We start from the raw sequence: 15,298 nt of genomic DNA, 5'->3' as shown, positions 1-15,298 counted from the left end.
AATCTAGAAAGATTTATTAAGTATGTATGTTTTAGTGTCAGAAAAATTAAATTCCAAAGAAAATCATTCATTATATAATATGGAAAAAGAACAACTCTAAAGACAAGAGTCAACTGTATTTGAACAAATTATCCATTCATGTTGGGCTCTGTCTCCCTATTCTTCATTAAGAATTTATCAATTTCTTAGAAGGAAAACCTACTATACAGTGACTCCATATCAATATTTAATGTAATAGTGCCTGGAGCACTGGATTGACTTTCTTATTGTGAAAATGGGAAAGGAAATTAAGACTCTGCCCTATTTTCTAATGGCAAGACCCTTGGATAAATTACAATTTTGTTGTTGTTCTTTACATCCTAGGAGTGATAATGATCAGATTCTTTGTGTTCATTGATATGTTCTTGCTAGTTTCATTTTGTCAGACTTAACTGCAGCATTTAATGTTATCGATCAGACTGAAAAGTGCTAAGATGTCCTAACACTCCCATGGTTATATGGCCTGGCTGTAGCTTGTCAAAAAAAAAAAAAAAGTAATTTGTTGGTCTTCTCCACTGGGTTCCTGACCTGAAATATCCACTGTTCTCCTTGCTTTTATTTTTACATCTAGTATATTCAGTAAAAGTGTAATACATTCCTGATAACTGGCAATACTCTTGATATTTCTTTGCTGCTTGCCTATCTACCGTTCAGTGTGAGATATAGTGATTCTGCTGCTGTCCAGGTATGGACTTCGGTATAACATCAAGTTCACACAAAGGCAGGACATTCTATAAAATAAGAACAGGATAAGGACAGATATTACCCAATATGTATAGAGGCATATAGTTCAGGCCAAGGCCATCTTGTATTGTTTGAGGTGGCCAAGTAGAAGTACATGAGAAAGCTGTCTGGCAATCAGACCTGAACCACCCTCATTTAATCATTGAGTCTGGTTGCAAATGATTCTAGATCAATTCCATGATATAAAAATTTCCAAGATTTTCTCCTCCAAAAGCATCTTTTAAAGTGTCTTCTAAGGGTGTTTTCTCTAATGTTTACCACTGAACTTTCTCATTAGCAGGTTTGTACTAAGTGACTGAGACTTATCCGTGGATTTGAATGTCCTTAGAACATAGAAAATTAAGTGTCTGGAAAAGTGCCTTGGTGAGAAGGTGAGAAACCAATTAGACCATTAAATGCATTTGGAGAATCCATCTAATAGTAGATCCAACTAATAATAGCTTCTAATAGTTATATTAAAGCCAAAACATAGCTCTTATTCTTATAGCTGTCAACCCTGGCATTTTGTTTTGCTTTAAGAGCACTGTATTCTGGATCATGTATTACCATTGCCATCCAAATGAATCAGGACCAAGAAATTATCTCTTCATAGCAGAACAGCTCACCACAAAGTGCATACATGATATCCCCATCCTTCATTGTAGATGACTCTCTTGCCCAGATTTCTGTGGTGAGTGGGTTTGTAATCAGTTGGCCAGCTGCAGAATGGAGAACACTTATTACTCATCCCTATAGAAATAAACTTTTGATGACACATTATTTATCCAAGCAGAGCATTGTTTTCAACTGCATAATAATTATCTATATGCATACATATAGATAAATAAAATAGCTGGGTATATAAATGTAGATATAATGTGAATGATCCTTGAACTATGGATAACAGTGCTTTCCGGAGATACTTTCTGGAACAATAAGATTAAGAGACACCACAGAGAAGTAAAACGTTTTTCTTAGGTATAGAAAATATCCATTTGTTTGTCTTTTGATAGCATTGCTATCTTTGAGGTTTTCTCAATTCATGTAATTTGGTTGGAGCAACTTCAAGGGGCCCAGGGCTGGCCACCCAGATCATCATATCTTCCTGGGTTTGGTTTAGAAATGGGTTCATGATCCTGTCAGAGACAATGAGACTCAGTTCTAGGATGCTAGAGGAACCATTGGGACAAAAACTCTCTACCTGATGGTAGACATTTTGATTCTAGGAGTGGAGAGATGGCATAAGAATGAAGGCAACACAGAGGATGGCAAAGGGAACCAGTGTTCTGATGGCATAGAATGTACAGAGGTGAACCTATAAATGATCCCTTTTGCCTAATCTAGTTTAAATTGAAATTCTGTCATTTGAAACTGAAGTAGAATTGAATAATACATGGGTTTACTCATCAGGTAGGTCAAGGAAATTCTGCACAATGTGTTAGTATTTCAACAAGGAATCTGACAGTGTTTTTCAGGAAATCCTTGTGGATAACATACAGAAATGTGGAGTGGATGCAAGCACAGTCAGGTGACTTCATCAATAATTGAAGAGCCATGTCCAAGAATGCTAATTCCATGTCAACCTGAAGGAAATTTTATAGTGGTGTGCCTCGGGGTTCTTGCCTGGCCCTGTCCTTTTTGACATATTTATCAAAGGTTTGGATGAGCACACTGATGGCCTTCCTATCAAATTCTACAGATGACAAGATGATTGGAGCACTAGATAGTATGTTGGATAACAGAGACAAGTTTCCAAAACTCTTCATAAGCTAGAGCATCAGAATGGAATTTTAAAAAGAACAAATGTAGAATCTTTGAATTAGATCCAAAAACTAATTATACAAATAACTGGGTAACACTAGAAGCTTAGTTAAGTGTAATTTCAAAATGGATCAGCAATGCGATACAGCTGTCTAAATAAATAAATAAGTAAATAAAGCTACATTAGATTGCATAAATAGGACACAACAGTGATGGAGGCAGATGTCATATTGAATCATAGTTAGGCTGGTAGGGAAGAAGCATAAAGAGCCAAAGGAACTAAAGTTTTCAAATATTTCTACCTGAATATCTAATGATCTGCCCCAATGTGCCAAATTATGTAAGCAGAAAGGACAAAAATTACCAATGGGAACATTCACAGCCCTTTTTCTGCTCCCACTTGTTATTTGGATATTCTAATTCCCCTTTCCCAAGAAGGAAGGGTTGGTTTTTCTCCAGGAGAGAAGTTAAGTTATGCTACCTAATAAAATAGGCAAGAAGGATAAAGAGAGGAAGAGACAGGAAAGCCAATGGGCACATACACTAAGAAAGAGTTTGGGCATGTTTAAAGATAGAGGAGTTCCAGAACACTTTTAAGGTGTAAGAGAATAGAGAGAAAAGAAAGGAAGGGGAATTTTTTGGATTATAGTAATCACTCAAGTACGTATAAAACCAAAATGCATCTCTACTATAATTACCCAGCTTTTGGTATGATTTCTGCCTCTGTAAGTATTATTAGGACTTTTCATATATTTCCTTCTCAGCCAGGTCCTGCCTCCTCCCCATTCTCTACCACAGGCATATAAAAGCCTTATGGGAAAGCCTACCACATTCCTAACCAAGAATGTATAATAGTGGATTTCATACCACAATATGATTGGGTCTGGAAGTAGACAAGGCTAATTTCTTTCAATGTTACTAATCAACATAGTATTGGAAGTTTTGGCTAGTATAATCAGACAATTAAAATAAGGGGAATAAAATCTGGAAGGGAGAAGAGAAAATTGCCATTGTTTATAGATTATATAATAATTTACATTCAAGTACAAGAGAAGTTACAAACTCTGAAAATTATTAAGGGAGTTCAAGGTCAGCAAGTTTGAGAAATAAAAATATCATTAAACAAAGACAAATAGCATTCCTTTATATCAGCAATAACCAATTAGAAAGTGCAATAGAAAATAAAACATTATTTACAGTAACCCAAAAGCTAAAAACTATGAGCTGGCCTAATGGTCTTTATAGAGGAAATTTTAAAATTCTATTAAAAGAAGAGATTTGAATAAATGGAAAGCCACACTACATAAACAGATGCAATATCTTTACAATTTAAAGATACATATTTCCACAAATTGATCTACAAATTCAATACAATTCCAATAAAAGTTTCAGCAGAATATTTTGGGAAAACTGGATAAAATTGCTTCTTAAATGAATATGGGAAAAAAAAGGCCCATAAACAACTAAGACAATTTTGTGAACGAAAAACAAATAAGGAGCTTGACCAAGCAGATACTAAGAAATACAAAAGATATAAAGAAAAACTATTATAGTTAAAACAGTATGTTACTGGTGAAAGAACAATGACAAATAAATAATAGAGTTATGAAACAGACTCTGTATGAGAACCTTTGGTACCTTAGGGTAGAAAAAGATGCCTTAAAATAGTCACTCTAAGTACAATCCCCAAAAAGAGTAGAGACAGAGTTTGGCTATATCAAAACAATTCAAAGTTCCTATTGAATAAGGGATGGTATATACAATATAAAAAGTGACTCATATGCTGGAAGATATTTACAATATCTATAAGAGGCAAACCATTAGTTTCTAGAATACATAAGGAATTCTCAACAATCTGCAAGGAAAAGACAGAAACCCAACAGAAAAATGGGTAACAAGTATGAAGAGGCATTCACTGAAAGTCTAATAATGAAAAACAATTTGAAGAGACGTTTAATCCCACTTATAATAAAAAAATGTTAATTAAGACTATCAAGAGATATCACTTGATACTAGGCATATTGGCAAAATTTAAGCTTTGAATATATCACCTGCTAGCAAAAATATGGGGAAATAGGAACCCTCTTACAAACCAGGTAAGAGCATAATCTGGTGTGATCATTTTGGATTGAAATCTGGCAGGATTTAGTGATACTAAGTATGTGTATACCTTGTGATTCAGAAGGTATACTCTTGGCACAATGGTGTACAAGGAGACATACAGGGGAACACTGCATGGTTGTTTTTGGTGGTGGGAGTTTGGTGGTGTTTTTGGTTGGTGGGAGTAGTGAGGGAGGTGTGTCCCTCACTAGAGGAATAATATGATAGAGTACTTGCCTAAGATGGAATAATATGCAGTGTCAAAAGAAAAATGAATTAGATCTTCATATAGTAGCATGGGTGGATCTCACAATGGTATATACATATAATGGAATACTTTAAAAAAGAGGAAAATTCTGCGATGTGTGACAACATGGATGAACCTGAGCATATTATGCTGAGTGAAATAAGGCAGTCATAGAAAGACAAATACTGCATGATTCCATTTCTATGAGATAGCCAAAATAGTCGGGATCATAGAATCAAAGAGTAGAATGGTGGTTGCCAGGACTGGGGGAAGAGGAAAATGGGGAGTTACCGACCAATAGGCATAAAGTTTTAGTTAAGCAAGATGAGTAACCTCTAGAGATCCAGCATACAACATCATACCTAGAGTCAATGATGTATTATACACTTAGTTTAAGAAAGTAGATCTCACAGTAAAATAAAATATACTGCTAAGTGAAATAAATGCGGTTTATAGCAAAATAACAATTGTGTAAATTTCTAAAAAATTTTCACACATACCAAACAGTTTTACAGATATACATATATACACATAAACAAATGTTTAGAAGGTAGATGGGAAGTATTCACATTGCAAACAAAAGATTGGGGGATCTGTGAAAAGACAGGAACTGGGATCAGAGATGAGGATGAAGGAAAAGAATACATTAAAAGGAGGGGACCTGCATGGGCCAATTAAGTGGTAAGAACTAGGAAGCATAATTAACTCCATTCTGTATAGGGAAAGACCAAAAAAAAAAAAAAAAAAAAAGGGTGGGGGCAAGTGGGGGAAAAAAGACTACTTAAAGGATACCAACTTAGGATCTCCTTTTCCATAAAGCATTTAAATGAGGTTTCATTATCCAGATTTCAGGCAGTGGCTACTTTTAAATGATCTATGGAGGAAGTAGCCTTTTGCTCTTGAGGTCCTAAGGTTCAAACTGTCTACACATCAAAAGAAATCAACTTACTTTATAAATTATGCATTCTTTCTTCCTTTCATATGTCTATCCATCTAGTTATATCCTAAAGCATAATCATTTATACAGTGCCATAGTATATAAAACATTTTCATGTGAACTATACCATTTTTTTAGAACTATACCATTTGATTGTCACAAAAATATAGTACTAAAGGTGAGTTAGGTATTATTATTATTATTATTGGTTTCTCCTTTTATAGATTATAAAAGCTCATATTTTGCCCAGGTCACATTAGTGGAAAGGGCCAGAGCCGGGAAGGAATCCAGATTAAGTGACATAAAATCTCCTGATGTTTCCACTGAATCCATTCTACAGAGGTGAATGTGCTCAATACGCCATTTCCCTTAATCATGAACATCTCTGGGAGGAAGGAAATATTACACAATGAAGAAACTGTAGTTCAGAATGTTTTACCCAAAATCTGGCAATTTATAGTTGCAGGAGCCAAGACTCAAACTCTGTTTCTGTGCCTTAATCATCGAAAGGCCAACATTGAAACAACATCCGACCAAAGGTCTCTACAAAATGGGCTTCTTAAAAATACAGAAGCAAATGTTAAAAATTTTACTAGCGGCTCTGAGTCCTTTTGAGGGCCCACTGAGCCCTCCAGAGGCTCTGGCAGTCTCTAAAATCCAGCTTTGGTTTGCAAGGAAATGCTGCAGGCAGTAGAGCCAGCCTCACCACCAGAGCCACCTCCAGGTTGACCTGTTAAAGGTCACCCAGCTCTCTGCTCTGAGAGCCCGAAATCAAGGATGATGTCCCCCCCTGTATTGTGATTGAGCAAGTTTAATGGACAGGCAGGAGTTCAGACAGAATGTGTGCTAGTTCCTCTATTGTTACAACATCCCTGACAGGTCAGTGAAGGCTCCTAAGTAAGTATTAACTCCTTAAACAGTATTGGAAGGTCTGTAACCAAACTCAGGAACTGTGGTTCTCAACCCTAGCTGTGCAATAGAATCACCTGAGAAATTTACAAAAACACTGATGCCTTTACCCAGTGGACCGGTTAATTCAAAATCTCTTGAGAGTAGAATCCATGTATCAGAACTTTGTTTAAAATCTCCCTGGTTGGTGATAAACATGTTCTGTAATTAGATAGTGGTGATGGTTGTGCAACTTTGTGAATAAGAACTACTGACTTGTACACTTTAACGGTGTGTCAATTATACCTCAATTAAAAAAAAAATACTTTCTCAGTTTATTCTAAAGTATAGCCTGGGCTGAGAACCACCATGAGACTGGACAGTGTCTTCCAATCTGGGCTGTACATTGGAATTTACTGGGGAACTTTAAAAAACACTGAAGCCTAGGGGCACCTGCGGGGGGCTCAGTCATTTAAGGGTCAGACTTTGGTTCAGGCATGACCTTGCCGGTCGTTTGTTTGAGCTCTGCATTGGGCTCTATGCTGACAGCTCAGAGCCTGGACCCTGTTTCAGATTCTGTGTCTCCCTCTCTGCCCCTCTCCTGCTCACACTCTCAAAAATAAAAACAAACAAACAAAATACTGGAGCCTAGTCATGACCACCGTAGATTCTGATGTTATTGGTCTGGGTGATAATCTTGGCATCAGGAGTTTAAAAACTTCCTCAGGTGATAGCAATGTGCAACAGGTTGAGACACTGGTCTAGAATAGTGACCCTCCACCTGGGCTCCTCTGGGAACCTGGGAACTTGTTAGAAATGCAAATTCTTAGTCCCACCCTAGACCCACCGAATCAGAAACTCTAGTGTTGGGTCCAGCAGCCTATGTTTTAACAAGGTGATTCTGATACTGGCTGCAGTTTGAGAACCACTGCTCTAGCCCTCAAGGAAATTGCATTCCAATCCAGTTATTCTTAAATTTCCCTAATCCCTAAATATTTCTGGAGGACCTATTCCAGATGTAGGAAACCTTTTCATACCTAGCACCATGCTACACAACTGCGACTGAAGGTCTAGCTGGGGAGTGACTCACTTGGAACTAATCAGGAAGAGGAAACCATGTTAAGACGCGGGGTTATAACTTTTCTCTTACACAAGAGTGTTAATTTCAGGCAGGTGAGCTGCTGTAGGGATTGTGGCGTCAAGAGTTCACTGCTTGCGGGGGGAGGAGGTTCTAACCCGGAGCGATGAGGCTGGTAGAGCAAACAGGTCTTTTCCAGGCGGAGGTTGTAGAAGCTTTAATGGAGGTGGCGGCTTCATTCATAGCAGCCGCTACAACCTTCCCGGATGGAGGCAGTAATTTCAAAAGCGGTGGTGGCAGAGGAGGATTTAGACAAGGAAGTGGCCACCGACGTTGAACAAAGGCCAAGACCAACGATCTCCAGAACATGTAGTTTTATTAGGAGCGTACCTGTATCCCTGTGGAGATGACATAGTTTTTAAATGTACTGCAGACAAAAATAAGGTGCTTTACTTCAGCGCTCCAGTTTATTTAGAGAGCAAAGAACAGATTAGTAAAGTGGATGACATATGTGGACAATTTAGAGATTTTTTTTTCCGTTAAATTGTCAGAAAATATGAAGGCACTTTCCTTTAAAAACCTGCAGAATTTCACATGGACCCATATAAACTGCTCCCGCTGCAGAGGTTTTTACCTCGACCTTCAGGTGAGAAGGGACCTCCAAGAGGTGGTGGCAGGAGGAAGAGGTGGAGGAGGCCCAGTGGGCGGAGGGGCGGTTTCAGACTCGCAAGAGGAGGTGGAGATGGAGGCTTCAGAGGAGGAAGGGGGGTCGTGGTTCTGACGGAAAGGACATTCAGCGTAACAGTTCACGGAGAAACTTCCTGCATGATCTGCTTCTATGGATCAGAAACTTGTTTCTTGAGCAAGTCTTGAAGAACTGGTCATTTTATGACAGTGGAACTAAAATGTCAATGCATGCAAAAGTGAGTGAAAAAAATAGGCAATTTTGCTCTAAAAGAGTGTGAACAAGTGTTCTGTATAATGCTTGGAACTCTGTGGATGCTTAATAAATGGACAATTTTCATTTGAAATATTAAAAAAAAGGAGTTAATTTCAGTTCTCACACCAAATCCTTGAGATTAGAATGACAAAATACTACCTACGTGGACTGTTATTCCTTTACTTCATTCATTTTGAAACTCAAAATACATTGTGTGACCTCAAATCCTTCCTTAGTCTTAGCCTTTTTAAGCCAGTGATTCTCTTTCTTCGTTTTGATCAATAAATGATTTCTGCAGCCATTTGAGAACGATGTTGCTTTGACATTTTAGAAAATGCATTGTTTAGAATTTTTTTTCTAAGTTTGTAATGAAAAATCTAGATTTAAATCTGTATTGAAGGTTTTGAGATAATTTTTTTCTATCTGCCAGCCCACAGTTGTGTTGTATGTTACTGCATCATTAATTATAGACTTTTAATGAAGCAGGTTTCCCTAGATTTTCAGCATTTGTGGGAATATCTCTTAACAGTATTGATCTAAAATCAGTCTTTGAAGAAATGGCCTACGTTTTTTTGTCCGATGTTAGGTCACTTTGATATAACGAGGTTGCTAATCATTTATCCCCTTGACACTAATTATTCCCAAATTACAAATAGAAGACTCCGAACCTGTTGTTAAGGCTAGTTTATTTGGGAGCATTACAGTACCACACACACATACACACCTCTCTCCAGGCTCATTAACACAGGGATGACACAGCAGTATTTCTGGGGCCTGAATTGTGACCACACTTTCATTTGAATAGAGAGATAAGCTGCAAAACCAAGACTTATGTCCTTGAAATTATAGTGCCTTAAAATTGGTTCTAAGGCCTGTCAACATCAGAATGTAGTTTTATGTAACTTTATCTACCTCTTATGCTCTCCCAAATAAGAGAATTTCAACTCATTCTGCCAGACATATGCCTCAGGCCTTGAGTACTATCCCATTCCCATTGGAGCCTTGCACTGGTACCCCATCACCATGGTGACATTCAGACATCCCTCAAGAGGCCTGAGCAGGTGAGTCTGTGCATGGAGCTCATTATCCCACAGCACCAGAAGAGAGAGTAATGCATAAAAGAGTCGTTGGAGATCATGGAAGATAAGTAAAAGATAGTTATTAGGACCATTTATGGTAATTCTTTAGAGGACAGACGATTAAGTAAAATCAGAAAAGCATGAGGTTGAAAATAATTGGAAGGTCAGTAAATTGGGTATGAAGGAAATACTCTCCAGTGAAGAATGAGTCTTGAAACATCATATAGTCATTTCTATAAATTTATTGGGAATTACTTTAAAAAAAATCATGTGTGAAAAATTTCTCAGTGAACTAGTAGAATCTTTCTGCCTTGGAGACCCTGGGAAGTCCTTTTAAATGTGTCCTCACTAGTTCTCAGGATTCCCTCAGTCTTGAAAATCAATTTCTATTCATTCTCCATGGAGTTCATTGTCCAAATATTATTGGTAACATTTTTTGAAAATTATAATTACACATAGTGACTGATCCATTATCCTTCACTCATAACATATCAATAATCTCCCAAAGTAGATAATTATATCATTATATACAACAGGATCTCTGAATATAACAGGTATGGTTAGAAGGAGGCACAGACAAGATGACAGCAAAAGGTCTGCTCAGGGATGAACACTTTTTTTCATTTTTTTTTTTTTTTTTTTTTAGTTTTATTTCTGAGAGAGAGAGAGTGTGTGCATGAGTGGGGGAGGGGTAGAGAGAGAGGGAAACATAGAATTCAAAGCAGGGTCCAGGCTCTGAGCTGTCACCACAGTGCCTGACTTGGGACTCGAACTTACCACTAGATCATGATCTGAGCCAATGTTGGACACTTAATCTACTGAGCCACCCAGGCGCCCCAGGGATGAATACCTTTAAAAAAATTGCCTAGTTCTTCATAAAGATTACCACCTGAAGATAATCGGAAAATATACCTGATAGCACATATTTTGCTTTGTTTTTCTTCTGGTACTTGAATTACTCCTTCTATAATAATAAAAAAAAAGTCACATTGGAAAACAATTCAATATATAACCAATCTAAACACAATGTATTATGCATTAGCATTAAAGTGAAATTACATATAGTTTTATACTCATGATAGCCTAAATAAAAGAGATTAATAAAATAATTGTTAACATATATTCTTTTTAGAGTGTTAGTGGAAATATCAAGAAACTATTTTTAAGACAGTTAATAAAATATTTTTCTCTCTAAAAATCATGTGGATTATATGCAAATATGAAATGGAAATCTTTTATATTAATGGAAGAGGGTGTATACTAACCCTCAAGTAGCACAAGAAGAGAATTTCTCTGTATTTATACCATGAAAAGAACTTTTGACTCAAGGCTCAAAAAATAAGAGCCCTAGTGGTGTTAATGATTCCAAATGCAATTGAATAAAACCATCTGTCTCTAGTTTTCACAGATAATTCAGTGTGTGGGGAAGATCTAACTTTTGGTGTAAAAATTGCTGTGTTTTCTGAAACCGCACTTTTTTAATTAATTAACTTTATTTTTTTAGAGCAGTTGTAGGTACACAGCAGAACTGAGCAGAAAGTACAGAGTTCGAGTAAACATTCTGCAGCCTACCTCACACTGTACAACTTCCCCTTCTGTTGACATCCTCCACCAGCATAGAACATTTATTACAGCTGTTGGAATTACATTCACACATCATTATCACCCAAAGTCCATAGTCTAGGGTTCACTCTTGGTGATATACATTCTATGGGTTTGGACAAGTGTATAACGACATGTGTCCATTGTAGTACCAGACAGAGCAGTTTCACTGCCCTAAAAATCCTCTGTTCGTGGCCTATTCATTCTTCTCCCTAACCCCTGGAACTATTAATCTTTTTACTGCCTCCATAGTTTTGTTGTCTCTTCCACAAGTCAGGCACACAGTTGGAATCATATATAAGGCAGCCTTTTCAGACTAGTGTTTTTCATTTAGTAATAGACTTTAAAGTTTCACTCATGTCTTTTTGTAACTTGATGGCTTATTTCTTTTTAATTCTGAATAATTAATTTTCACTTGTCTGGATGTACCACAGTTTACTTATCCATTCACCTACTGACAGATATCATGAATGCTTCCAGGTTTTGATAATTCTAAAGAAAGCTGCTGTAAACATCCACATGCAAGTTTTTGTGTGAATGTAAGTTTTGAGTTCATTTGGGTAAATACCAAAGGGAGTAATTACTGGATCATATGGTAAAGTATGTTTAGTTTCTTAAGAAACTGCCAAATTGTCTTCCAAAGTGACTGTACCGTTTTACATTCCCACCAGCAGTGAGTGAGATTTCCTGTTGCTTCACATCATTGTCAACATTTGGTGCTGTCAGTGTTCCAGATTTTGGCCAATCCAGTAAGTATGTAGTGATATGTTATTATTTTATTTTGAATTGTTACTGATTTTAGTGGGAAAACTTTGAGTTTCTCATCATTAGGTATAATGTTAGCTGTAGATTTTTTTTCTAAGATATTCCTTATCAAGTTGAGGAAGTTCCCCCTCTATTTTTAGTTTCCTGAGAATCTTTATCATGCATGAGTACTGGATTTTGTCAAATGCTTTTTCTGCAGCTATTACTATGACCATGTGATTTTTCTTCTTTAGCCTGTTGATATATTACATCAATTAATTTTTGAATTGTTGAACCAACCCTGCATACCTGATATAAATCCCACTTGATCATGGTGTATAGTTCTTTTTATACACTGTTGATTTTGATTTGTTGATATTTTGTTGAAAACTTTTACATTTATGCTCAAGATATTGGTCTATAGTTTTCTATTGGTCTATGGTTTGTCTGGTTTTGGTATTAGCATAATGCTGGCCTCATAGAGTAAGTTAAGAAGTATTCTACCTGTTTTTATCTTTTGAAGAAATTGTAGAGAATTACCATAATTTATTCCTTAAATGTGTGGTATAATTTACCAGCAAATCCATCTGGTCCTGGTGCTTTCAGTTTCGGAAGGTTAATTATGGATACAATTTCTTTAATAAATATAGGTCCATTTAGATTGTCTATATCTGCTAAGTTTTAGTAGATTGTGTCTTTCAAGGAATGGGGCTGCATTGCATCTAGGTTATTAAATTTGTGTTCATAGAGTTGTTCACAGTATTTCTTTATTATCCTTTTAATGTCCATGGGATCCATAGTGATGTACCCTCTTTCATTTCTGGTATTAGTTATTTGTGTCTCATCTCTTTTTTTCTTAGCATGGTTTAGAGACTTATAAATTTTAATGATCTTTTCAAAGAAGCAGCTTTTGGTTTTGTTGATTTTCTGTTTTCAATTTCATTGATTTCTGCTCTATTTTTTTTTTTCTTTTGCTCACTTTGGATTTAATTTGCTCTGTTTTCTAGTTTCCTAAAATGGAAACTTAGATTATAAGTTCTAGGGGTGCCTGGGTGGCTCAGTTGGTTAAGCCTCCAACTCTTGATCTCAGCTCAGGTCATGATCTCATGGTTTGTGAGTTCAAACCCCATGTCAGGTTTTGCGCTGACAGCACAGAGCCTGCTTGGGATTCTGTCTTTCCCTCTCCCTGCTCCTCCCCAGCTTCCCCTCTCTCTGTCTCTGTCTCTTTCTCAAAATAAATAAACTTAAAGATTTTTTTTAATTATAGTTTCCAAATCTTTCTTCTTTTCTAATACATGCATTCAATGAATGCTAAATTTCCCCCTTAGCCCTGCTTTCACTGTATCCCACGAATTTTGATAGCCTGTATTTAATTTATATTTAGTTAAAAATACTTTTAAATTGGGGCACCTGGGTGGCTCAGGCAGTTAAGCATCTGACTTCAACTCAGGTCATATTCTGGTGGTTCATGGTTTCGAGGCTTGCATCAGGCTGTGGGCTGACAGTGTAGAGCCTACTTGGGATTCTCTCTCTTTCCCACTGTCTCTGCCCCTCCCCTGCTGTCTCTCTCAAAATAAGTAAATAAACTTAAAAAAATATTTTTAGGGGCGCCTGGGTGGCTCAGTCGGTTAAGCATCCGACTTCGGCTCAGGTCATGATCTCACGGTCCGTGGGTTCGAGCCCCAGGTCGGGCTCTGTGCTGACAGCTCAGAGCCTGGAGCCTGTTTCAGATTCTGTGTCTCCCTCTCTCTGTGACCCTCCCCCATTCATGCTCTGTCTCTCTCTGTCTCAAAAATAATAAACGTTAAAAAAAATTAAAAAAAAATATTTTTAAATTTATCTTGATATTTCTTCTTTGAAGTATGTTTTATTTAGATGTATGTTGTTTAACCTCCAAATACTTTGGAATTTTCCAGTTATCTTTCTGTTGTTGATTTCTAGTTTAATGTCATTGTGGTCTGAGAGCAGACATTATATAATTTCTCTTCTTTTAAATTGGTTAAGGTATAGTTTATGGCCCAGAATATGGTTTATCTTCATGAATATTCCATGCAAACTTGCAAAAAAATGTGTAAATATCTGCTGTTGGATAAAGTAGTCTATAGATGTCAATCACATTGAGTTGATTCATGGCTCTGTTGATTTTGACCATATCCTTACTGATTTTCTGCCTGATAGATCTGTCCATTTCTATCAGAGTGGTGTGAAAGTCGCCAGCTACAATAGGGATTCATCTATTTCTCCTTACAGTTCTTTCACTTTTTATCTCATGTATTTTGATGCTCTGTTGTTAGGTACATTCACATTATGAATTACTATGTCTTCTTGGAGGTATTAATGCCAGTGTCATTCTAGTGTCCCTCTTTATCCCTAATAATTTCCCTTGCTTGGAATCTGTCCTGTCTGACAGTAACATAACTACTCCTCCTTCCTTCTGACTAGTGTATATTTTTCTTCATTCCTTCACTTTTAATCTATATGTGTCTTTATATTTAAAGTGGGTTTTCTGTAAACAATATATAGCCGGGTAGTGTTTTATATTCATTCTGGCAATCTTTGTCTTTTATTAGTTAGTGGATTTAAGCCACTAACGTTCAAAGTGATTAGTGATATGACTGGATTACTATCTACCATGTTTGCTACTGTTTTCTATGTGTTGCCTTTGTTCTTTGTTCCAAATTTTTTTTTCCCATACCTTTTCTGCCTTCTACGGTTTTAACTGAGCATTTGATGTGATTCTATTCTTTCCTTTCTTATCATATGAATTATACTTAAAAAAAATTTTAGTGATTACTCTGGAATTCACAATGTAGATTTGCAACTAAGGCGAATGTACCTTTAAACAAAACTATACTGCTTCATGAGTAGTGTGAATACCCTATAATAACAAAATATTCCTAATATCTCCCTCCTCTCTCTTGTTTTACTTCTGTCACTCATTTCACTTATACATAAGCATACACAATCACATGATACATATATAATTTTATATATATATATATATATATATATATATATATATATATCCCGGAATGAACTGTGACTAGATCAATTAAGAATGAGAAAAATTAAACTTTTTATTTTACTTTCACTTATTCTCCCCCAGAGCTCTTCCTTTCTTAGGTCGATCCAAGTTTCCAACCTTTATCATTTTTCTTCT

At 36.5% G+C, this 15,298-nt stretch overlaps 1 pseudogene; it reads left to right on the top strand.

Moving 5' to 3' along the window:
• The first annotated feature begins 7,939 nt into the window (after positions 1-7,939).
• Positions 7,940-8,646, top strand: LOC102957163 (annotated as a pseudogene).
• The last annotated feature ends 6,652 nt before the right edge of the window (positions 8,647-15,298 follow it).

This window comes from Panthera tigris, chromosome A1 (genome assembly GCF_018350195.1).
Source record: "Panthera tigris isolate Pti1 chromosome A1, P.tigris_Pti1_mat1.1, whole genome shotgun sequence".
Lineage (NCBI taxonomy): Eukaryota > Metazoa > Chordata > Mammalia > Carnivora > Felidae > Panthera > Panthera tigris.
This window is presented reverse-complemented; position numbering and strand designations above follow the sequence as displayed.